We start from the raw sequence: 24,658 nt of genomic DNA on the forward strand, positions 1-24,658 counted from the left end.
TGTGTTTTTGTTTCTAGGCTACTGTGTATACTACTTGTATGCTTTGTGGCTTTCTGCCCTTTAATATATTTGCGCTCATTTATAAAAAAAAAAAAAGAACTAATAGATTTTGGCCTGATCTGTGTTATAATGAGGTTGTTCGAGGGGAGTTTGTTCTTACATTATTTTCTATTGCAAGGTCAAAAGATGCATGAGTTGTTGATGTTTAGGAGGTTATGGGAGGTGGGTATTGGAATCCTTGCTTTTCAAGGAACTTCCATGATTGGGAATAGTGAGTGCTTTTCAGCAGGTGCTTTCTGAAGAACCTGGCTGGAGGGCGGATATTGAGGGGGTGCACTTTAAATGTCTTAGTTCTAGTGAAGCTGATTCTCTGGAGGTGCAATTTACTGAAGAGGAAATTTACGCAGCCTTAATGGGTATGAATGGGGATAAAACTCCGGGCCCGGATGGGTTTACAATTGCTTTTTGGCAATCAAGCTGGGAGTTAGTGAAGGAGGAGATTATGGAACTGTTTAGAGAATTCTATGTCCAGCGTTCTTTTGCCAACAGCCTTAACTCCACCGTTATAGTCCTCATTCCTAAGAAAGGAGGGGTTGAAGATTTGGGTGATTTTAGGCCAATCAGCTTGTTAGGGAGCTTGTACAAGCTGTTGGCTAAGGTGTTGGCGAATAGGTTAAAGAAAGTGTTAGATAAGGTGGTGTCCGGGGACCAAAACGCCTTTGTGAGGGGCAAACAGATCTTGGATGCGTCTCTTATTGCCAATGAGGTGATCGATTTTTGGCAAAAGAGAAACGAGAAAGGGCTGATCTGTAAATTGGACATTGAGAAAGCCTATGACAGCATTAATTGGAACTTTCTCATGAAAATTCTGGTCAAAATGGGTTTTGGGTCGCGGTGGGTGGAGTGGATTTGGTGGTGCATCTCAACCGCCAAATTTTCAGTCATGATCAATGGGGTGCCGGCTGGTTTCTTTTCAAATTCTAAGGGGCTAAGACAAGGAGATCCCCTTTCCCCGTATCTTTTTGTGTTAGGAATGGAAGTTCTTAGTATTCTAATTAGAAGGGCGGTTGAAGGGGGCTTCGTATTAGGCTGCAGAATGCGGGGGAGAGGGGAAGAGGAGATGATAGTTTCCCACCTACTCTTTGCTGATGACACGATCATTTTTTGTGAAGCTAGCAAAGAGCAAGTGTCCGCTCTAAGCTGGATTTTGGCTTGGTTTGAGGCGGCTTCCGGTCTTAGAATTAATCTTGATAAAAGTGTCCTAATTCCAGTTGGTGAGGTGGAAGACATTGAGGAGCTGGCTGTGGAACTTGGCTGTAAAGTGGGAGTGCTGCCCACTGTTTATTTAGGGCTGCCTCTTGGAGCTCATCACAAAGCTGCCTCCATTTGGGATGGGGTGGAAGAGAGAATGAGAAAGAGATTAGCTCAGTGGAAAAAACAGTATATTTCAAAGGGAGGGCGTATCACCTTGATCAAATGCACTATGGCCAGCCTTCCTATCTACAATATGTCCCTTTTTCGTATGCTGAAAAGTGTTGTAAAGAGGCTTGAAAAACTTCAAAGGGACTTTCTTTGGGGAGGGGGCAGCTTGGAGAGGAAGGTCCATTTAATTAAGTGGGAGGTGGTGTGCACTAGAAGGGAGAAGGGTGGCCTTGGCATTCGGAAGATTGACTCCCTGAACAAAGCTTTGTTGGGCAAATGAGTTTGGAGATTTGCAGTTGAAAAGGATAATCTTTGGAAGTTAATGATTGGGGTGAAATATGGTCAGGAAGAGCTTGGGTGGAGAACCAAAGAAGCCCGGGGTACTTATGGAGTGGGGGTTTGGAAGGAGATTATGAAGGAAGCCAAGTGGTGTTGGGAAAATACAAAGTTTAAGGTAGGGAAAGGGACTAGAGTGAAATTCTGGTCTGATCAGTGGTGTGGGAATGAGAGGCTGTCCCATTCTTTTCCCCTACTGCATGAGATGGCAGTCAACAGGAATGCAACGGTTAATGAGATGTGGGATCATAGCAGTGGTTCAGGAGGTTGGAATCTTAGATTCCATAGAGACTTTAATGATTGGGAGCTGGACTTGATTAGAGGATTGCTTATTATGCTCATGGACTTCAAACTATCTTCAGAAGAGGACGTGGTGCTTTGGAAGGGGGGGACCATGGGAGGTACGGGGTGAAGGATGCCTACAACAAGCTGGTTGTTATCAATGCTTGCGACTTTCCGTATAGAGGCGTTTGGGTGGATAAGGTCCCAACCAAAGTGGCGTTTTTTGCTTGGGAAGCCGCGTGGGGGAAGATTCTTACCTTGGATAGGCTTCAAAAACGGGGATGGCAATTTCTTAACCGATGTTTTTTGTGTGGTTGTGAAGAGGAGAGTGTAAATCACATTCTTTTGCATTGTCTAGTGGTAAGGGCCTTATGGGAAATTATTTTTGCCCTAGTGGGGGTTCAGTGGGTGTTCCCAGAGTTGGTGAAGGAGGCGTTATTCAGTTGGAAGGGCCCCTTTGTGGGGAAAAAGAGGAAAAAAATTTGGAATTCTATACCGTTGTGTATTTTTTGGACGGTATGGAAGGAAAGAAATAGGCTAGCTTTCAAGGGAGGGGTGTTAAATATACAGAAACTCAAAAATTCTTTTGTTTGTACCTTGTGGAGTTGGGCTAGGGTGTATATTGGAGAGGAGTCCTCTTCACTCTTAGGTTTTTTGGAGTGGCTAGCGGCCACTTAGGGAGGGTAAGGGTGCTTGTTTTTTTTTGTGCTCTCGTTTTGAGGCAGATTGTATACGCCCTGTATGCTTGGTGGCCTTTGCCCTTTAATATATTCATGATATTTATCAAAAATAAAAATAAAAATGATTGGGAGTTGGCTACTGTGGAACCTTTTCTTCAACAAATTCAGGTGGTGGTATTGAATAGGAGCTATGGGGGTAGGTTGGTATGTAAATGCTCAAAGGATGAGATTTTCTTTGTCAAATCTTTTGTTTAGCTCTTTGGAAGCTACTTTGGCAATTGCCTTCCAAGCAAGAAAAGTTTGGAGTTTGAGGTACCCCACAAAAGTGAGTTTCTTTGCATGGTAGGTTGCTTGAAAGAAGATCTTAACCTTGGATCAAATGTGAAGAAAAGGAAGGCCCTTGGAAGGGACTGCGGTTAAGACTGAGAGAAAGGAAGGAGGCGACGGTGGGACTATTACGACCTTAGAGCTTTTTCCTGTGGCAGCAAAAAGGATTGAGGGGAGCTGTGAGGGTGTTTGCCTTGACTCTTTAGTGCCCTTGGAGGATTCCTGGGTAGCAATCATGAATGAAGCCCTCTTGGCGGAGGCAAACCGACACCCTTTTGTCGTGATCTCTTCTTTGGGATCCGCGACGCCATATGGGTCCTTGAAGTGATGAAGGGATTGTCAAATTTAGAGGCTAGAGTGTGTGAACCCTCCGAGGGTTGTGGGCTTGAGTGGCGTGGAAGAGGGGGAGGAGTTTGCGTGCCTTCCCAGAGCTTTTGTCAAGTTCTCCAACTGTTTGGGGATGCCAATTTTGGGCTACAAAAAGGAAATTGGCTCTCTTAGAAAATTGGAATCGAAGAAAGGTTAGGGGGTTAAGGTGTTAGGGGAAAGGAGAAAATCCATGTCCTCTTCTTGGTTGGATAAGGAAATTTGAAGGCTCGAGTGCTTTGTCAATTACAATAGTGCGCCGTCCATAGTAAAAGGAAAAGGGAAGGGTGTAGGGTCTTAGAGGAAGGGGCTCTGCAAGTCTTTGGGGTGTTTTATATTAAGGGTTTTTCTTGTTGCTTCCGGTAGAAGATTTTTTGCTTCAGGATTGTGGGGTGTTTTCTATTAAGGGTCTTTTGAGTGTTTTTGGTCTCCTAACCCCTTGGAGGCCGGGTGTTGGTGGGAAGGTGGTTTTTAGTCCTCTTTTCTTTTCTTGCTTTCCTCTTAGCCTTATCTATATACTTTGTGTGTACTCTTTTGCACCTTTTTGCAAGCGCTTTTAATACATTCTGCTTATTTACCTATAAAAAAATAAAAATAAAAATTGGTGTTGTTTGTGTAGTGGGGTTCTGTCTTACTTTGATCAGGATCTGTATGTTTGAGGGAAGGACCTCTCATCCTTCTATTGTACCTTTATTATTATCAATATATATTTTGTTTTTGATCCAAAAAAAGAAAAAATTGGTGTTGCTTGTGTAGAAGTAACGAAGGATACATCAATCATATCCTCATTCATTATGGTATAGTAGGAAGTTTATGGCAGTTAGTTTTTGCATGTTTTAGCGTCTCTTGGGTGATACCTAGGTTTGTTAGAGAGCTTTTATTATGATGGCTTAGGAGTTTTATGGAGAGAAAAAGAAGTAAAGTTTGGAAATTGATCTCTGCATGTTTGTTTTGGACCATTTGGTAAGATTGGAACCATAAGATCTTTGATGGGATGGAGCAGCCGGTTCAATCTTTGATAAGCTCCAAGTAAGGCAAGGGTCTTTTTTTTTTTTTTTTTCTTTTAATGTAGCCCCTAGCCGTGTTTGACCATTTATGCTTTTGTGCATCTCTTTGTTAGGCACTATTAATATAATTGTTATATGCCTATATGTAGGAAATCAACCAAATCTCAATCTTACAACCTGATTAGTTGTACTTTACTAATCTATTTTTAATGTATATTAGTTGATAGAATTAGTCAACTATCCTACAAATTGGGATAACTGTAACAGACAACTCCCCTTGACACTATTGTATAAATTTGCGTACTATTTTTTGATAAAAAAATAATATATGAATTGGTTTTTTCAACCAATATGGTATCAAAGCAACTTTAGTTTCTTGGGTTCAAATTTTCAGTGTCTTAACCACACCTTTCTTCCCTTTTTTTTGGCATCTCCACTCTTCCTTCTCTTACCTTTGGTGTCTCTGTCTTTCCGTCTCCTACCTTTAGTTGTCTCCTCCTCCTTTCGCTTTTTCTTAGTACCTTCTTAATCTTTTTTTATTTTTTTATTTTTTTATCTTCTTTTGTTCTCAACATGGCTGAACAAACTTCCAATCAAAATTCCATAGTCCCAGAAGTCTCCAATCATCTTGATAATCCTACTCTCCAAATCATCACCTAGAAACTCAATGATAATGATTTTCTTGAGTTCTCACTCTTCCAAACTCTTTCTATTAAATCAAGGGAAGATCAGGTATTTGTGTGGGACAATAATAGAACCAAAAACTTAGTATCCTAGCTTTGAAGCGTGGAAAGTCAAAGACTCTTTGATAATGTCTTGGTTGCTAAATTCAATGCAACCAAAAATAGCTCGGGCTTTCTTATTTCTCTTTATGACTAAAGAGATTTTCGGATGCTGTTACACATACCTATTCGAAGAAGGAAAATGCTGCTCAAATGCATCGATGAAAAATATTCATGCAACCAAACAAAGATAATTGACGATCGCAACCTACAATAATACATTGAAGGTATTATGGCACAAGGTGGACATCTATCAACATATTGACATGAAATCACCAAATGATGCTGCAAAGCTTGTTGATTTATTTAAAAGATAGAGGATCTTTGAATTCCTTGTTGGCTTGAATGCTAAGTTAGATTAGGTAAGGAGTCGAATCCTTGGAAAAGTTTTTCGTCCTTGAATGAAATGTGTTCCCTCGTGCATAGTGAAGAATCCATAATTGGTGTTATGATGAAAACCCCGTCTCATGATTATTTTGCTTTCCATGTGGTTGTGGAGAACAATCCAAACACAAACAAAGGAGCGGACAAAGATATTAGATGGTGGGACTGTTGCAAAAGAGCTAAGCACACTAGAGAGACATGCTGAAAATTGAATGGAAGGCCACAACAAAGGAACATGAATGGAAAGTTTTCTAAAACCAGCAAAGGTTTTCAAATTGAGATTGTTTCCTATCCTTTAAGTTATAAAAGAAATGAAGTTCCTTTCTTTATTATTCATACTCGTGTGAGGATCCTCCTGGGTAACTTGTCTTTTCAAAGCTAGGTGCTTATATTAGTTTTATTGGTAATTGGAACAAGGCTACTTGGCAACTTATTAGTTCGGGTCCTTGCAATGATCCACCCCTTATGGGGTGGGGATGGGGACCCTATTCTCTACCACAAATCCCCTCCTTGCCCAATTATATTTATACATTTTAAAAACTAAATGTAAAGTTGTTAAATTAAGAAAACCAACGGGGATTCCTTGTTAGGGATTTGGAATTTATTCCCCCAATGGGGATTCCCTATCCTTGTCGACCTTGCCTAATCTAAGATGAGGAATGGGATGAGAATAAGGAATAAATTTACAAGCTGGGAAGGGATGGGGATGAGTGAGCCTTCCCCGGTTTGCCTCATCCTGCCCAGTTTACATCCTTAGAAAAGCATCTTAACTTATGTTTTGAGCTTGATTGTCTTGTCTTGGTCATAGTTTGAACTATGCTTGGGAACATCTTTGATGTGAGTAGCCATGAATGGAAAAACTTGTGTACAAGCATATTTACCATTTCATGGTTTATTGCCTTGTATTTAAATCCCCATTTTAGTATTAACCTTTGATATGCTTTTACCTGAGTACAAATTTTGTGTTACATTCTTCTATTTAATTTCAATTTCTTAATTAATTTCAATTTCCTATTGAACTTCTTTCAATTGATTGTGATTTACTTATTGAAAAACTTATTCTCAATATTATTTAAACTACCTTAGGCGTTGAACAAGTAGTGCTCCCAAATATTGTTAGAGTGCATGATATACATTGTGAGTCCAAATCTTACAAGTTTCTGGGAATTTGGGTTGTTGGAACCTTGTTTTCACAAGACTCAACAATGATTGGGAGATGGAAGAGGTGGAAACTTTTTTCAGTAGGTTACATGGCCATGCGCTTAGAAGGGGGATTGAGGATGTCATGTCGTGGAGGGTTTCAAAGAAAGATATCTTTACAGTTAAATCTTTCTTCTCTTCCCTAACTCCTTGCATTGGTAGAGAGTTCCCTTCAAGCTTAGTTTGGAATCCTTGGGTTCCAAAGAGAGTCAGCTTTTTTGCTTGGGAGGCTGTCTGGGGAAGAATTCTAACTATGGATCAATTAAAAAGGAGGGGTTGGGCCTTACCAAGTAGGTGCTATTTGTGTAAAGCGGATGAAGAATTAACTAATCATGTGCTTATTCATTGTCCCAAGGCAACTATGATTTGGCACCTTATTTTTGCTCTTTTTGGTGTTCATTGGTTTTGCCCAATTCTATCAAGGAAACCATTCTTGGTTGGAACGGCACCTTTGTTGGAAAAAAAAGAAAAAAGGCGTGGAATGCACAACCTTTATGCTTATTTTGGACTTTATGGAAGGAAAGAAATAGAAGAATCTTTGAAGATTCTGAATTAGCGGATCAAGCTATTTTACGGTCTTTTTTGTACATGTTCTCGGATTGGGTTAGGGTGCATGTAAATTGTGCTTCATGGTCCATCTTCGATTTCATTGATTGGTTGGGTTGTAAGTAAAGTTTTTTTTGTTTTTTCTTTCCCTTTGGCCTAGTTGCCTTATATACTTCGTGTATACTGTCAGGTGTACTTCAGGCTTTCTTAAGACAATTGCTTTTACTTATCAAAAAAAAAAAGTTTAAGCTTTTAAGAAAATTAGTAGTTTAACACGATATCAAAGCCTTGTTTAGTGGGAGGTTAAGTGTTTAACCCTCACCATTGCATGTTTATTTACCCAATTTATTAAGCCCATGTGTAAGCCCAAAAATGGAGGCTACACGTGAGGGAGGGTATTAGAGTGCATGATATATGTTGTGAGCCCAAATCCTACAAACTTAAGCTTTTAGGAAAATTAGTAGTTTAACATGGTAGTAGAGCCTTGTTTAGTGGGAGGTTAAGTGTTTGACCCTCACCATTGTATGTTTATTTACCCAATTTGTTAAGGTTGTAAGCCCAAAAATGGAGGTTACAGGTGAGGGAGGGTGTTTGAGTGCATGATATACATTGTGAGCTCAAATCTTACGAGTTTAAGCTTTTAGAAAAATTGATAGTTCAACAAATATTAACATTTTTAGCTTTTAATTAATCATTTCATTTTATTGAGGGCGATTGCAATACAATCACATAAAATAAACATGTGATTTATGTGGAAACCACCCTTGTGATGCAAATTCACTAAACAACTCTACTTCATAATCTAATCCTTGGCTCATTTCACGATTCTTGCATTTGACTACCAAAATCACTTGGCCACCCCTGACGAAGTTGTGAATCTTCTCTCAACCTACACTTTAGTGGATACATCTCAAATTTCTATGAGGCAACCACAACCTCCTTGAACTCCTCAAGAGACATGTTCTCCCCTAGAAACTATAACACAAAGATGATGATTTAACATGTTAGAGAATTGGTGCACTTGGATTTCAATCCATTAATGATGAAAACCTATGCTATTTTTTATCAACACCAAGACAATAGTATTTAATAGTTGAGAGAGAATAGGGAATTTTGGATTTTAAACCTTGAATGATAAAACACTATGCTAGTTTTGAAATCAATGAGCAAGAGCATAATACGATGCTTGTGATGTTCTTGAACTCCTTCAAGAGATGTGTTCTCCCCTATAGATTGTAACACAAAGAGGATAGTTTTTAACATGTTAGGGAATTGGGGCATTTGGGTTTCAAACCATTAATGATGAAAACCTATGCTATTTTTTATCAACACCAAGACAATAGTTGTTAATAGATCAAGAGAATAGGGAATTTTGGATTTTAAACTTTGGATGATAAAACATTATGCTAGTTTTGAAATCAATGAACAAGAGCAAAATATGATGCTTGTGATTTTCTTTATACTCTTAATTAATTTTCTAAACTTTTTCTCAATTAAAATAATTTATTCAGATTCAAAATCCTTACAGGATTACTATAGGAAACCTTCCACAACCTTCTCAAAAAAAATTTCATATCAAAAAACACTAAGAGCAATTTTGGGAAGCTCTATAATTTATCTAAACAATTCTATATTAAAAAAAATGAGAAACTGAATTGAGAATTTTTGATAAATTTTTTTCTTAAAAGATCCTTACATGTAGGGCATGTTTGGTTCTTAAAAAATTGTTTTTTTTTTTTTCTTAAAAAATCCATGAAAAAGATGCTCATGTCTTGTTTTGTTCTGAAAAAATAGCAATAAAGAATGTGTTTGAAAAAAAAAAAAAACAAAATTTTAAATTATTTGTTAAAAATATGTTTGGTAAGATAAATTCAAGAACAATTTTCACAAAACAGAAAATTCAAAATTTTGTTTGGTATATAATTGGAAATAGGTTTGAAAATAATAGAAATAGAAAAATTGTTTGGCTATTTTTCATAATGAGTTTCAATTTTCTTATGCTTTTGTTATTTCTTTTAGTTGGCTAAGTTGTAACATTCCTAAGATTGGATGCATGTTTATATAAATTTAACACATCTAACAAGATCATATTGGGTAAAGTTTCTTACCTGGATGATAGATCAATTGAAAGGCAGATCAATCAAAGCTCTCTTTTGATTGAGTGAAATGTGAACCAGCTGAAGATTGATGGTCTAACAATTGGCCTTGATTCTGCCAAAATTAAGATTTAATGCATGAGAAGCATTTTTAAATAGTGAACTTTTAGTTTCAGTGAGTGTGCTTTGTATTTTTGGTTGGGTTAGTTGATTTTTGTTATGGTGCCTCTTGTAAACTTCCTGTGTGTATTGGGTGTGCCTGCTTATCTTAGGTGCTTCTTAATACTTATTTATTTACCTATAAAAAAACCACTCTTTAAAATATGAATTCATTGAAGTGGAAGTTTGCATCTAATTCACTTACCATCTCTATGATGTGCTCGAAGAGAAGTTTGCATAATTTTCTCAATATGTACATATGAATGCAAACCCCTCAAAATTTAGTTGGACATATTGGATGAACTTGGTTACAACTCCAAATTCTGAGGGGAATTGCCAATAACACAGGAGGACACAAACTTCTAACATGTAGAATTGAGTTATAGAGTGCTAGCATCATTAAGACCTCATGGTAGTTCCTGTAAAGTGTTAATGGAATGTGACCGAGTGCATTTCTAAAGACTCCTTCATTTGTGTTTGTATTGCCAGGATGATGTTGTCCTGTAAGGCATATCTTGAGAATCTTCTCATTCTCACACTCTCTAGAATTCACAAAGCAGATGGTTACCACCTTGGTTTGAATCTAGTTGAAGTATGGTTAATGTTGCCAAGAGCATAAATCCTTGGTCTTCTCTTTTCAAAAGAGCTTTTTTCAGTTTAAATATCACAACCAAGGTGACTGTAAAATAAATTATCATCACCTTCACCATTTCCTTATTCTTTTGAGGATGTAGCCATTCTACTAGATCAATGAATCTATGATGACTTTCCTCAAGAGGGCCTTGAAAAATTGTATACAGAGAGTTCTTTGTTTGGGAGGAGGTTGGACTTGCGGATGGAGAGATGTCTTCAGTAAGGGAAGCTGAAAATGGAAGGTCCCAATGTACCTTGACCTCAAGGATAAGGCACGACCTTGTCAGAGGAGGAAACCTGCGTCTTGACCTCATGGGACCTATTTTCAGCCTCTTTAGCTTGGAGGAGTGAAGTTGTTTGATCCCTTTAGTGACATCTTCCGGAAACAGGCAACAGCAAGAAGCAGACTTGGGCTTGATCAAATGGATGGACATCAAGGCTAGGATGTATCATCTCTTTGCTACTGGAAGGAGATACAACCATGGAGAAACTGGCATCATTCTAGTGGCACCAGAACACGAGGCTTTTAATATCTCATTTAATGAGTCTGTGTTTCATAGGCCTTTCTTGACAGTCTACTAATAACATGGTGCCTGAAAGAATAGCCCACATGGTGCATTGAAGATGAAGAAAAGGTATATGACATTAAATAAATTTGTATGCTTAAGGGAACTGCATATTATTGGATTACAAAAGCATATGCTTTATGCCAAATTTTGATATTTCTTAGTCAGATTTGCAGGTGTATATACTGGTGATTCCTTGAACTGTCTTGCTGGAGATCGATAAATGAAAATAGTTCACTGATCAAGTGGTTATTTCAGTGACATTTTGAAGGCTGCCTTTCTGAAGGAACGTAAGTATAGAGCTTAGACTAAAAATCTAAGCAGAGCTTGTAGATTGGGAATCTTCTATAGAGCATTGTTACAATGAAAAAATTTCTTGTTAAATATGACCACTCTGGAAATGTCTAAGAGTGCAGTTGTAAAATGTCTTATCTGGTCATCAAGCTTCCGGATTTATGGTCTAGCTGGGGAAATCTCAAAAGGTTTTTTGGTTTTGTCTGTCTGTCTGTCTGTCTGTCTCTGTCTCTCTTTCTGTCTGTCTGTTCCTGTTTTTCACCAGGAATTAGGAATTATTGCCATTTAGTAGCAATTATTTGGTTTAGATATGGTTGAGATGAGATAGGCCAGGTTCTATAATGTTGTGAAAAGTTCTGTGAGCATTGGAAAAGACTTCTTCACAGTCAAGAATTAAAGTTGGGGTATCCTAAAATTTCAGACATTTGGTTCCTATCAAAAAAATTTTAAAAAATATTGTTGACATCTTAAACCATTCTTCATCAATTAGCAATTGGCTTTGGAAAAGCTAAGGGCATTTATTTTTCTAATGTTTGTTCCATGAATCAATTGGCAAACTCCTTAGGAAGATATAGCATCATTCCTCAAAATATTTTGAAGATGTTACTGCTATAAATGTATTGTTTGCTTCGACACTTCTCATGCATCACCATCAAGAAGAGATGCTTTAAATTGTTGAGCAACAACAAATGCATTTCTTGCAGTGCCAACCCCAAATACCATTTAGCATTTCCTCTCATTTACCTTGATAGTCTTGATTTTTCTTTCTATGTCTTTTGATTTGTCCTTGGCAGGATGGATTGAAAAAACTCGAACAAAGCAAACAAGTTTGTAATGTTTGAATATTATTTGATCACGTTTCTAAAACACATCATTCTTTATTGCATGAACTAATTAATTCTCTGACTAGGTTATGGCAATTTGACTCTGAAGGGATGATTAATTCATTTCAGCTAAAGAAGTGAGTTCTACATGAGTTGGGAATTGTCACAAGCACAATTTCTCCCTTAAGAATTTTTCCCGTCTGTGCGGCACTTAGATGCCCTCTAAGCCAGCCTTCTAATCCACACGTGATTGCACACAAAAACCAACCCATGAGATTACTGGGCACCAACCACAACTTGTATTTTATTACCTCACCAAATAAGAGCATTAGATGTGGCTTTCAGCAAGACTTCCACAATAACACTAGTGAGTTCCTGCTTACTCCTCTACTCTCTATCTTTGTGTCTTTGTGCGTGTGTCCCAGGAGACTCTCTAGTCCTCCCTTTTTATATAGTGGTGCCACCCACTCCTTGTTAGATTAGGAGTACACAATCCTAGTTCTACTTGGACTCTTTTTGATAGTCTATGACACCAGCTACTCCAACTAGGAGTCCTAGTCTTACTTAGACTACAATTACAATAGGAATCAAGACTCCTACTCATGCTCGACTTGCAATCCCACTGAGTCTTAACTCTTCACGTTGTTGTCGGGAGTGCCTATATATGTAGCTCATGTGCATGCCAAACCCTCTCTTAGTCTACACGTTTAAGTCTCATCCATGCCGAGGTAACTGGTTGCCTTTGTTCCATGCCCATGCCGCCCCATGTCATTGCGCGCATGGGTTACATCACATCTTGACTCCCTACCTATGGTTGCATGCTTTGGCAAGGATTACTACCGCCCCTTGCTCATGTTTGAAGCCCACACCTTACACCTTCCTACTGCTGCAATGACACCATGCAATGTCTCATCCTATCTTGGTGCAGTAACTTGTCATAGCATTGTTCCCATGGCTCACTAATCTGCTGTAGCGTATCTAGGCAACCTACTGCGTGCATCCATCTTGTTGCTGCTATGACTTCATGCCTTGCTCAAGTCCCCTCTCCTTGGTGCAGCAATGAGTCATGGCATTGCGCCCATGACTCCATCCGTGCACAAGGCCTTACGCCCTTGTGCATAGCATCCTGCATCATGTCTTGAGTAGGTTTCGTTGCTACTGCATCCTCATGCCGCATCCAAGCAACAAACAATGGCATTCGCCCATGGCTCTTTAAGTTGCTCAGCACAAGGCATTGTGCCCTTGTGCCACCATCAGGATGGGAGTTCGCATCACACCACGCGCTGTTGTAGCCACGGGTCGTACACCACCACATGTTGTGGAGCCCATGTTGGGTACTAACAAGGCTTGGCCCATTTGCCTTCTTCGTGTCAGAGGCCTTGCATTGAGGCTGCTTGGTGTGGCCACGCCCATGCCACCTTAAGTCACCTACCTCCTCCCGTTCCCCCCTACCCCCCATTCCACCTTAAAGAGAATTTTAGACCATTTTAGATATTTATGGAGGAGATATCATATATGCTTGAGGAAGAATAATGAATTTATTAAATAATTAGAAAAATACTCTCATGCTTCTTGTGTGCATGCGCCCTGTGCATGTAGCTGTTATGTGTGTGGTCCATGAGCGATGCCTTGCACCCACCTAAGTGTTGCCTTTCTGATGCCACAAACCCTCCATCACCTTGCCTCTTTCCTCAAGGCTTCCCCCATGGGTGCAAGGTGTTCACCCATGAAGCCCTTGATGGCTTTAGCGTCCAAGTAAGGGCATGGGTGCTAATAGTAATCCCATTGATCAGTTGATCTGGTCATATGATTAACATGAATTAAAAGTAATCTTAAATTTCAAAGAGAATGAAGTTTTCCCTTGCTTGTATGGTTTGGAAATTCGGAATGTACAACTGTGTTATAGCTGTGTCATTGCTGTGGTACAGTTGTATTTCCGATTCTAACTTATTCCTCGATTTTATGAGAGCCTTTCTCTCCTAAAATCAAGGACTAGATTTTCTTTTTCTAGGGGAGATGACCTCAATCATTCATGATTGAATATTGGTACTATAATCAGTTTGAATATAGAGAAAAAAAAGTATTTTTTCTCCCTCAAATTTCTTCATAGTATCAAAACTGAATCTGAACTATTCAATCTGTTCATGACCAAATACGGAAAGGCCACCAAGGACTCCTCAACCTTAGAAGTCACCTCAACTCAAGAAGCTCCTATTCCGAGCAACAATGGAGGATCAGATGGTGCTGTCTTTCTCATTACTGGACGCAAACTGAATGGTAGAACTATCTTCAATGGTCTCATGCAATCATGATGTTTATATGTGGTAGGGGAAAATTAACTTGATTTTGTCTTAGCTAATTAACTTGATGAACAATGACATAGGGGAAAATTTTATACTTAATGAAACGACGCAAGAAATTTGGGAAGCAACAAGGGAGACTCATTTCAATACAGAAGACATAGTAGAGGCATTTGAAAAAGAAGGGATCCTTCATGATTTACGCCAAGGTGATTTGTCTGTCACTCAATATTTCAGTCTTCTAACTTGCTATTGGCAGTAGTTGGACATGTTTGAAACCACCAAATGGGATTGCCTAATGGATGCAATTAAATACAAGAAGATTGTTAAGAAGAAACAAACTCACAAATTTTTATTAGGGTTGAAGAAAAATTTGGTTGAAGTTCGAGGTAGAATGTTGGGAACTAATCCTTTACCCAACATCTGAGAAGTTGCCTCAAAAGTGCGTCGAGAAGAAAGTAGAAAGAAAGTCATGTTGTGGTCACAAACCAACCAACCTATCATTTAAGGTTCAGCCCTAGCGTCTCGAGGTCCTCTCCATCTTTCTAGTGACAATTGACCAAGAAAAAGGAGGCCTTGGTGTAATCATTGCCGAAAACCAAGTCATAATAAGGACACATACTGGAAAATCCATGGGAAACTCGCATATTGGAAGCCGTCACGTCCTCAAAATGATAGAGAAATCCGAGAACACCATGTCACCATTGAGTACAACCCAACACCATCTAATTCTGGTCTGTTCAGCAAAGAGCAATTGAAACTGTTGCAAAAAGTGTTCAACCAATCCCAACAGGGGTTAAATTCCTCCAATTCTATCAGCGGGTTCGGATCCTTAACCCAAAAAGGTAATTTCTTGTTGCCTTGAAAGTAAAAAGGAAAATTTGAGTCATTGGATTGACTCAAGAGCTTCTGATCACATGGTTGGAGATGCCACAAATTTTCAAAATTACACGCCTTATTCTAAGAAATATACGGCTCGTATAGCTGGTTCATATAATTGATGGTTCTTTCTCCAAGGTGACTGGTGTAGGTTCTATTGTCATCTACAAGGACCTAACTCTTGAGTTTGTTCTTTTGGTTCTAAACTAGGATTGCAATTTGTTGTCCATTAGTAAACTCACTTGGGCAAAAAATTGTATTACTAAATTTTTCCCAAACTATTGTGTTTTTAGGATTTGAATTCAAGGAAGACAATTGACCATGTTGATATGTGTTTGGGACTTTATAGCTTCAAAGTGAGTGATTATATTGAAAGACAACTTCAACCCCCAATTGGTGAAAAACAGTCTCTTTCTGTTTTTAGTTCTAATAAAGATAGTAATGTTACATAGTGACACTATCTTCTAGCACATCCTAGTTCTTGTATTGCAAAAAACTCTTTCCATCATTATTCATTAAAAGTTCAAATGTTTTTCAGTGTGAAATTTGTCAATTATCCAAGCATGTTCGTAAGTCCTCTCCAATTCAACCATACAAATCAACTTATCATTTTTCCATGATACATAGTGATGTTTAGGGGCCATCTAGAATAAAGAACATAATAGGGGCTAGATGGTCCATGTCCTTTGTAGATGATCATACTAGAATTTCTTGAATATTCTTGATGAAAGACAAATAAAAAATGGGTCATATTTTCAAAAAGTTTTACAACATGATCTAGACCTAGGCCAAAATACAAGTTTTGAAAACTGATAATGCTAGAAATTATTTCAATTCTATCCTTGGGGAATTCTTATTAAGAAAAGATATAGTTCATCAAAATTCTTGCATTGATAATCCGCAACAAATTGGGATAGCCAAGAGAAAGAATAGACACTTGTTAGAAGTTGTAAGGGCCCTTATGTTCTCTACCCATGTCACAGAGAGTTTTTGGGGAGAAGCTGTACTTATTGCAACCTATCTCATCAATAGAATGTCTTCCTGTGTCTTGAGTTTCTAAACACTAGGCAAACTCTTTCTCAAATCATACCTTAGGACTTGGCTCATCTCCTCCATTCCATCTAAAGTGTTTGGTTGCTCAACCTTTGTTCACATTCCCTAACATCATTGAAGTAAGCTTGATCCTAAGGCCATTAAGTGTATTTTCCTAGGATACTCTCCAAACTAGAAGAGCTATAAGTGGTACTCTCCCATCACAATTAGGTTCTACAACTCCATGGATGTGATATTCTTTGAAAATCTGCCCTATTACTCCAAAACCAATATTTAGGGGGAGAATGGAATTCAGGAAGACCAGTTTTGGGAAATAGAAACCATGACCAAACCTCAAACACTTGAGTCTGTTATAGTTCACAACTCAAATCCTATCTCTCTTGCTCCAAATTTCCTGCTCCAAACTACTGAATTTGTAGACATTGAGTTGAGTACTCCTCTTTTGGGTTAACAGCTATGTTACAACTACAGCTGTGTCACAGCTATGGTACGGTTGTATTTCCAATTCTAACCTATTCCCTGATTTTATGAGAGCCCTTCTTTTCTAAAATCAAGGATTATATGTATTTTTTTTAAAGGCAGATTGCCTCAGCCATTCATATATAAATATCGGTACTATAATCAGTTCGAATATAGAGAGAGAAATGTTTTTTTTTCTCCCTTAAATTTCTTCATATGGTCTTTCCTAAATGAGTGAAACAGGTGCTTCAAAATTGTTGGATCCTTGTGAATCTGTAATTGATGATTTCTGAAAATAATTTGGTAGATGTGGAGGGAAGAATGTGGCTTTCCTTTGCAGTTTTCTAGTAAGGTGCTTTGTATACAATTCATATGGGTAGCGAAGTAATATTAGAAGAATGTGGCTTTCCTTTGCAGTTTGCTGGTAAGGCGCTTTGTATATGTTAAGAGAGAGAGAGAAGAAAACCTTGATTCTTATTCATGTGGTGTCTACTTACAATTGAGAAAATATATATATACAAGGTTAGGAGTCCTAACTACCATACATGTGACCTATATTAAAAAAAAGGAAAGATTGTACACTATAAATTCATTATATTCAACACTCCCCCTCAAGCTGGAGCATATACGTCATATGCACCAAGCTTGTTACAAATGTATTTAATCCTAGGACCTCTAAGAGATTTAGTGAAGATGTCTACTAGTTGATCATTTGAATTAACAAAACTTGTAGCAACACATCCTGATACGATCTTCTCTCTAATGAAGTGACAGTCAACTTCAATATGTTTGGTCCTTTCATGAAAGACTGGATTAGATGCAATATGTAATGCAACCTGGTTATCACAAATGAGTTTCATCTGTTCATCCTTTCCAAATCTCAACTCTCGAAGAAGATGTCTCAACCATATGAGTTCACATGTTGCCAAAGCCATAGGTCGATACTCAGCTTCAGTACTAGATCTGGCCACTACATCTTGTTTCTTACTCTTCCAAGATATTAGATTATCTCCAATAAAAACATAGTACCCTGAAGTGGAACGTCTATCTGTGGGTGAGTCAGCCCAATTTGCATCTGTGTAACCAACAACCTGAGTATGACCTCTATTCTCGTACAACACACCTTGGCCTAGTGTACTTTTGATAGATAGAAGAATGCGGATTACGGCATCCCAATGACTATCACATGGTGACTGTAGGAATTGACTAACAACACTCACAGGAAAAGAAATGTCTAGACGAGTAATGGTGAGATAGTTCAATTTACCTACGAGCCGTCGATATCTCCCAGGGTCTCCTAAAGGCTCCCCTTGTCCTGGTACAAGTTTGACATTCGGATCCATAGGTGTGTCTATCGGTTTACAGTCTAACATACCAGTTTCTTCCAGGATGTCTAAAGCATACTTCCTTTGGGAAAGGACCACACCGGAACTGGATTGAGCTATCTCAATTCCCAAGAAATACTTGAGTTTCCCCAAGTCTTTGGTCTGAAAGTGGGTAAAAAGATGTTGCTTTAGTTTCTGAATACCATCCTGATCATTGCCTGTAATGACGATGTCGTCCACATAAACAACCTGATAAATACACTGCTCCAAGGAGTTATGATGATAGAAAACTGAATGGTCTGCTGTACTGCGAAGCATGCCAAACTCTTGAACAACAGAACTAAAACGGCCAAACCATGCTCGAGGAGATTGTTTCAAGACATATAGAGAACGGCGTAACCTGCACACTAAACCAGACTCCCCCTGAGCAACAAAACCAGGAGGTTGCTCCATATAAACTTCCTCGGCAAGATCACCATGAAGGCATTTTTAATATCCAACTGATAAAGAGGCCAAGAACACATAGCAGCCATGGAGAGAAGCAAGCGGACAGAAGCAATCTTGGCAACAGGGGAGAATGTGTCACCATAATCAGAACCATAAACCTGAGTATAGCCTTTAGCAACTAAGCGGGCCTTAAGGCGATCAACCTGACCATCAGGACCAACCTTAACTGCATAGACCCAACGACAGCCAACTGTAGATTTACCAGAGGGTAAAACAACAAGATCCCAAGTGCCATTAGAGTGCAGAACAGCCATTTCATCCACCATTGCCTGTCGCCAGCCTGGATGGGAAAGAGCTTCATGGGTGCCCTTTGGAAGAGAAACAGAGGATATAGCATAAACAAAAGCAGAATAGGGTGAAGATAATCGATGATAACTCAAAAAATTGTAAATAGGATGAGGATTACGAGTAGAGCGAGTACCTTTCTGAATAGCAATGGGTAAATCATCAGGAGAAGGCAGAGCCGGGGCAGGAGAAGCCGAAGGGATAGGAAGTGAGTCATCAGGTGCCTCAGCAAAAGGGAGAGGAGCAGCAACACGAGGGCGACGATGATAAACCTGAAGTGGTCGAGGAGGCACAACATCAGATGGGGAGACAATGGGAAGGGGCAAGACTTCAGAAACAGGAAGAGACTCAGAAGTGGTGGAAAAGAATGGTGAGTCCTCAAAGAAAGTGACATCAGCGGAGATAAAGTATCGATGAGTCTCAAGGGAATAACAACGATAACCCTTCTGAAGTCTGAAATATCCCAAGAAGAAGCACTTCATGGCTTTGGCGGAAAGCTTGTCCTGTCCAGGAGTGAGAATATGAACAAAGCAAGTACCCAAAGACACGAGGAGGGAGGAAATAAAGTGGTTGGTCAGGGAAGAGAAGGAAATGAGGAATCCGATCATGTAAAACAGAGGAGGGCATACGATTAATCAAATAACAAGCGGTAAGAACAGCGTCCCCCCAAAAACGAAAAGGAACATTACTATGGAGGAGGATAGTACGAGCTGTCTCAACAAGATGTTGATTCTTGCGTTCAGCTACCCCATTTTGTTGAGGAGTATGAGCACAAGAAGACTGATGAAGAATCCCATGATGAGACATAAATGAAGTAAATGGGGCTGAAAAATATTTCCGAGCATTATCACTGCGTAACACACGAATAGAAATATTGAACTGGGTCTGGATTTCAGCATAAAATTTCTGGAAAATAGTGAATAACTCAGCTCGATTTTTCATTAAAAATAACCAAGTACATCGAGAATAGTCATCAATGAAAGTGATAAAATACTGAAATCCTAAAGTAGACGCAGTCCGACAAGGACCCCAAACATCAGTGTGGACAAGCTCAAAAGGAGACTTTGCCCGATTATTCAAACGCTTTGGGAACGAGACATGAGTATGTTTCCCAAGCTGACATGACTCACATGAAAGCGACGACAAAGTGGAAAAACGAGGGACTATCTTCTGGAACTTGGAGAGACTAGGGTGGCCCAAACGACTGTGAATGAGGAGAGGAGCATCAGTGGAAATGCAAACTACAGGAGATGAATCCGAGGTGAGGTGATAGAGGCCTTGAGACTCACGTCCTATGCCAATCGTCTTCCCCGTACTCCGGTCCTGCAAGGTCACAAATTTATCAGAAAAGGTAATAGAGCAATTAAGAGTACGAGTGATTTTGCTGATGGAAATAAGATTAAAAGGACATTCAGGAGTATAAAGGATAGAAGTGAGAGGTAGAGAAAGCAGAGGAAGGGCCAAACCAATACCTTTAGCTACAGTTTGAGAACCATTAGCTAAGGTAACAGTAGGTAAAGCAGAGGTAGTAGTAATAGAGGAGAAAAGATCCTTATTACCAGATATGTGATCAGAAGCTCCAGAATCTAGAATCCAGGGTCCAAGAGAAGATGTGTGGGTAAGGCAGGCAGAAGCATTACCAGGCTGGGCAACAGAGGCAACAGAAGCCTGAGATGCCTGAGATGCGGAGGAGCTCGGAGGCTGAGGCAGCTGAGAATCAGAGGACTGGGCCACATGGGCAGTGCGAGGAGGCCGTCCATGTAACTGATAGCAACGATCGCGAGTGTGGCCAAGTTTATTGCAATAGGTGCAATGAGGACGTTGGCCTCTACCTCGGTTACCACTGCGTCCTCCTCGAGAGGTAGTGTGAGAAACTAACACAGAAGAATCTGAAATGCTATCAGATGGCAAAGTCTGAGTGGACGAGATATGAAGGAGGCGAACAAACACATCATCCAAGGACGGAACTGATGAACTCCCAAGAATTTGATCGCGGACAGGCTCAAGATCCGGACGGAGGCCAATAAGAGTAAGGACCATGAAAAACTTATCAAGCTGTGTTTGTTGAGCCCCAACATCAGAAGTAAGAGGCATCACAGTCAAGAACTCCTCCTTAAGAGAGGCAATCTGGCCAATATAAGTAGATAGATCCAAGTCCTGTTCGCTGATATGGACAACAGCAGAAGCCACCTTATAAAGACGCTGGATATCATTCGTGTATAATCCTTTGGCCTGAGTCCAAAATTTAAAACAAGTTTTGTAGGCCCGAAGATGAAGAAGGATCTTGGGATCAACTGATTGCCATAATACACTACATAACTGGGCATCTATCTTTCTCCACTGTATGCGCTCAACCTCAGGGATATCTGCTTCCTGTGTAATCAAGTGATCCTCGTATCCTTGTCCCATAAACCAAAGTTCAACAGAGGCAGACCAAGAAAGATAATTTTCACTGCCAACCAATTTCTCCGAAGTAATCATAGGAGATCTAGATATGACAGAGGAAAAAATGGAAGTTTTAGTAGCCATATCCACTTATCTGGAGAATGAAGTATATTTGGATCGAAGAGAGCCCTAATACGGCTTTAGATGCGACTGAAGAAGGAAAAACCGAAGAATCGCCCGTGTGAGAGACCAAATAGAAAAGAAAAACAACCGTGGCACCACCGGAAAGGTAGAAGAACACTTCCCAAGGCACGTGCAGGGATTGGGGTTGAGAAAAAAAAGCCGGAGGACGCCGGAAAAACTGTTCGGAGGGCCGGCGGAGGCAAAAGAACCCCAAAAGAGGCACTGCAGGTCTCGGATGGCAGAAACAGGTATGAAGGGTGGCTAGTCGGCGTCAGGCGAGGCTGGAGGAGGAAGCGCGTCGCCGGAAAGTGGCTCACGCGCCCTTACGCGCCGGAGCGTGAGATGTAGTCGCCGGCTGGAAAAATGCGCTTGGCCGGCGCGTGGGTGGTTTTCTGGCTCCTGTGCTTTGGGAAAAATTGGAGATCTTCTCCAGGCGCTCCTTGCGGTGTCGGAAAAAGACGTCGCCGGAAAAGTTTGTCAGAAAAGTCGCCGGCGGTGAATGTTTTCTGACGACGATTCGACCGACCGGAAAGCTTTGGGGGTTGGGGAAGGTGACCGGAATGAAACACGGTCACAGGAAGGTTTCTCGGAATTGATGACACGGGGAAACTGGAAAGAATTAGGTTTTCTCCCTTGGCTATGATACCATGTTAAGAGAGAGAGAGAAGAAAACCTTGATTCTTATTCATGTGGTGTCTACTTACAATTGAGAAAATATATATATACAAGGCTAGGAGTCCTAACTACCATACATGTGACCTATATTAAAAAAAAGGAAAGATTGTACACTATAAATTCATTATATTCAACAGTATACAATTCATATGGGTAGCGAGGTAATATTAGTTTAGTGTAGGAAAATTGATGAGTTTGGGAGAGTATGTATATTATTGCCATTGCAGGAAGCTCCGGGACTTACAGAAAGAGGAATCTTGATCCTCTGGAATGTGACTCCAGTTGTCTTCTTCAATTTGGTATGGGTTGGCTTGGTGACCGATGATGTAAACCTTTTCAGAGTTTGCTAAGTTACTGCAGACTTCTGCCCTGTTGAGGAATGATTGTGATTTGTGAGCACAGAGAAACACTGATTACAACATCTGTCTCAAATGATAGCTGCAGAGACAAGTCTGGTAAAATTATAGAAATTGTGGGCACTGATGTTAGTGTTTCTGCTGCTGCTCCAGTACCATAGCAAGAGTTGCAAAGTGCATCTTTGGAGGGATCAGATCAACAAGAGGACTTTGATTGTGGCATCGGGGTAAGAATCTTGATTGCTAGTTTCTGTGTTTTCCGATGGGATGATATAGCATGTGGCTCCAGAATGTTTGTGTGCCATGAAGCTTTTACAGTATGTGGCATTTAGTGAGTTCATGTTTTGTAGGTCTTACTTGACAAGCTAGTAAAAACAAGGCATTTGACAAAAAGAAGTCCACATGGTGCATCAAAGTTGAAGACCATTTTTTGTGGCATATTAAATAAATTTGTACGTTTAAAAGAACTACAGATTATTGGTCTACAAAGCATATGCAAAGGCACTTGATATTGCTCTTGTTTGTCAAATTTTGATGTTTATTAATAAGTCAGAGTAACAAATGTTCTCTGCTGATTCCTTGACATGGTTGTAGACATCAAAATTTTTAGTGGATTTAATTATTACTAAATTGGTCTTCAAAGTTATGGCTTCTCAATTCGACAAAATTTGCCCTCGATGAGTGATGGGTCATACACAAATTTGACACATGACATATATTCAAAAGGTGACACATGACAAAATTTGGAAGACTAAAAAATTTGGTCTTACAAATAAAATCAAATTTTCCGATTGAAGTCAAAAGAGAATTAAAAAAAAAAATTCTCTTGTTGGAAAGGAAATAAATCTTCCAATTGAAGTCAAAAGAGAATTAAAAATATAAAAAAAATTCTCTTGTTGGCGATTTTCCTTACTGAAGGAGATTGGTTGCTAAAAGTTAAGGAATGAAATTCTTTGAATTAAGCAAATAAAATCTTAAGGATTCCAAATTTAATCCCCTAATTTCACCTATAAATAATGGTGACTTCCTTCAATGAGGAGGACTTGGGATTGATAAAAACGACTCAAAATGGGGAAAGAGGTTTCATAAAGAGGAAAAGGCTTCACAAAATCTCCCTAGAAGTCTAAGAAATCATAGAAGAACTACACACTTGTTCTTCGCCTTTTGACATAGTCATTTGGGAATAAGGCACCCTAGGCCCTCGATTTACTTTCAAAATAAAGAAAACATCTTCATCATCTACACACACAATCTTCGTCATTCGACGAGTTCATTCAGGTACAAGCTACTTGTGACCCTCAATTGATCTTCGAAATCAAGAAAATGTTTTCATCATTTTCAAATGGTGATCAAGGTGGAAGAGGAAATATTCTTTTGTAAAAGAATATTATCATAAAGATTGTATTCCCATAATTATTAATTTTAACAAAAATTTTGTTCGCATTATTTTTCTATACTTTACTAATTTCATAGCATTTCATAGCATTTCATGAAATTTGTGCATACAATGGTCTTTGTTAGAAATCAGTAAATGACACTGGTATACTGCACAAGTGATTATTTCAGTGACACTTTGTTGGTTGCCTTTCTGAAAGAATGAACATGTAGAGCTTAGATGAACAGCCTAAGCAGAGTTTGTTGTTTGGGAAGCCATTATAGAGCATTCTTACAATTAAAGCTTTTATTGTTAAATATGCTCACCCCGGAAATGTACAAGAGGACAGTTGTAAAATGTCTGATCTGGCATTCAGCTTCCAGCTTTATGGACCACATGGAGAGATCTCAAAGATTTTTCGTTTCTTTTTTCTCTTTTTTCTTATTTTTGTAGCAGGAAGACAGAATTATTGCCACTTTATATGGTTGAAATATGAGATACCAAGTTTTATAATGTCATACAAAGTTTCTGTGAGCATTGGAAGAAATCCTCTGCAAAAAAAGAGTTAAAAAATGAGGGTATTCTAAAATTTCATATATTCAGTTCATATAAAAAAAAATTCAAGCTTGTTTACCTTTTAGACCTTGCTTCATCATTCAGGATGTGACTTTTATTTGTCACCATTTTATTGTCACGGTTCTGGGCATTCCTATTTTTTATTTTTCTTTTCCATTTTGGATTATTGATTTTGGTGTGCAGGAGGATATTTTTCCAGTCATTTAGTTGATCTTTTCAAACTAATTATTTGGTTTTTAGCTAGTAATTGTCATTACACTTGTTTGATCACCAACTGGCATGAGGTTTCATTGTTTTGTATTCACTGTCTATAAACATGGGTCTACTCGGAATGATTTTACGGGTAGGATTTCCAAAGTGGTTAACTGATAGATGGTGGCTTTTGAAAAACTGAGA

The 24,658-nt window shown here is 39.2% G+C and overlaps 1 protein-coding gene across 6 annotated transcripts in view; it reads left to right on the forward strand.

Annotated features, from left to right (window-relative positions):
* The window catches only part of LOC117926567 (pentatricopeptide repeat-containing protein At1g77360, mitochondrial-like), a 31,599-nt gene that overhangs the window by 5,612 nt on the left and 1,329 nt on the right, over window positions 1–24,658 (forward strand). Inside the window, exons 3-4 of one of the 6 annotated variants that reach the window (XR_004653166.1) lie at window positions 10,388–10,855; window positions 10,955–11,076. The exons of 3 other annotated variants lie outside the window; for them this stretch is intronic. The gene's annotated coding sequence lies outside the window, so the exon portion shown is untranslated. Of the gene's footprint in view, window positions 1–10,387; window positions 10,856–10,954; window positions 11,077–24,658 lie in introns of those variants that run through there. 2 more of the 6 variants (XR_004653165.1, XM_034845724.1) reach the window with 2 other exon arrangements.

This window comes from Vitis riparia, chromosome 2 (assembly GCF_004353265.1).
Source record: "Vitis riparia cultivar Riparia Gloire de Montpellier isolate 1030 chromosome 2, EGFV_Vit.rip_1.0, whole genome shotgun sequence".
NCBI lineage: Eukaryota > Viridiplantae > Streptophyta > Magnoliopsida > Vitales > Vitaceae > Vitis > Vitis riparia.